Source organism: Macrobrachium rosenbergii, chromosome 3 (assembly GCF_040412425.1).
Source record: "Macrobrachium rosenbergii isolate ZJJX-2024 chromosome 3, ASM4041242v1, whole genome shotgun sequence".
NCBI lineage: Eukaryota > Metazoa > Arthropoda > Malacostraca > Decapoda > Palaemonidae > Macrobrachium > Macrobrachium rosenbergii.
Window position 1 is genome coordinate 37,188,977 of NC_089743.1, and position 2,022 is coordinate 37,190,998.

Here is a 2,022-nt window from a genome sequence, read left to right on the forward strand (position 1 = left end):
TATATATATCTATATATATATATATACATATATATATATATATATATATATATATATATATATATATATATATATATATATATATATATATATATATATATATATATATATATATATATATATATATATATATATATATATATATATATATATTTCATCTTTTCTCAGTAAAATTCGCCTTATCTTCCATCTCTTTCTATTCCATCTTTATCCTTCCTCTCTTTTATCCCCCATCTCATCTTATCTCTTCCTCCTAATCCTCCTGCTTCTTTTCCTCCCCAACTTCCCTTCTCCTGACTCCTGCAATGAGATTGGTGTGGAGAAAAGAGTCATCACGAAAGATACTTTCTATTGAACGAGCTAAGAAAATGTTCCATTATTTTCATTTTCTCTCTGTTCAACTGTACGTTTGAAGTCTAGGATCTCTGCAAGGGAACAAGTCAGCTTTTCGATCAAATAAAATTAGTTTATGCATCCTTTCAAGTTTATTGTTTACAGTTAAACAATTACTTTCTAAATTAGCTGAGAAATTCTTACAGTGTATAATTGCTTTATGAAAAAAGACAATGTTTGTTGTGAAATTCTATTTAAGTAAACACGCCCTACCCAGATTTGTCCAGTTGTGGAACAGTTGTTGCTTAAATCAGGTGGGAAGTTTTCCGGAATTTAATTGCTTTCTAACAAATGCAAATAATTTGTTGTAAAATTCTGTTAAGTAAACAACACTCTATTAAGAGTTGTGCAGCTGTGGAACAGTTGTTTCTCAGCTGGGAATGTCTTACGAAGCCTAATTGCTTGATAAAAAAAATGAAAGCAGTCTATAGTGAAACTCTATTTGAGCAAGTGGGCGTAGCTAGGGACCGAAGGAACGTGGAACACAGTTTAGTAATGTCTACCGTACGCCACGTGAGTTGCACCGAGCGCCCTATCCCGTACTACGGGGAATCATCATTTTTAATAATTATATTTATTCACCAAACATATAAAATAACTTATGAATTCTTCTGAGACCATTTATGTAAATGCTGATTTTTTATCGTCCCGAAGACCCAAAACGGTCATTCGGGGACCTTTTTGGTCATGTCATCACTGGTCTCCCCTCGTTCTTTTGTCAGGCCTTTAATCTTTGTAATCAAATATATTTCTTTTTGTTTTTTCAAATGTTACCTGGGTTCTTTGCCCGTTGGCTTGATTGGTTTGCAAGAGACAGTTTATGTTCTTGTGGTTTTGTTTCTAAGAATTGTGATTCATATGCAACAATATTAATCCATCATTATTTCATTATTCAGCATTTTCTTCCAATGGTATTTAAGTAATGGTAAAATAGTTATATATATATATATATATATATATATATATATATATATATATATATATATATATATATATATATATATATATATATATATATGTGTGTGTGTGTGTGTGTGTGTGTGTGTGTGTGTGTGTGTGTGTGTGTGTTCAGGGGAAATAAAATGTTTGTTACTTTGAAGCAGTAAGGAGAAATATTCTTTTCCAACAAGAATATTTATGATGTTAGCATTCCATACCTGTTGTTGTTCAGTGGAGTTTGCACAATATAAAATTCTAAAATATAAGTAAGCATAAAAAACGATTCAACTACAGTATTTTTAATGAAGTACATCATTCATTTTTCTGCAGACGAGTTTGTAAAAGATTTTTTATTTTAGCTGCTGTTTCTATATGCAGTATACTATAATTTTTTTTATTAATCCCCAACATGTTTTTGGGTAGTTGTTCATAGCTAAGAGTATGATGAATGTTGACGCAAGGCTTGTACAGAAGTTTTGCGAACAGAGAACAAATTGAAGCATTTTTTGCCATTTGAGGTTTTGATAGCGATTAATCTCAAATAACTCTATAATCAGTAGTTCACAATAATCATCACTTTATGCAAATTCTAGTCACTTTGATATATGCTTTAAATATCTGTCTCTCTGCCTGTTTGTGAGTCAATAGTTTTCCCTCTTTTGAGGTGTTTAAAATCGTATCGAATATATC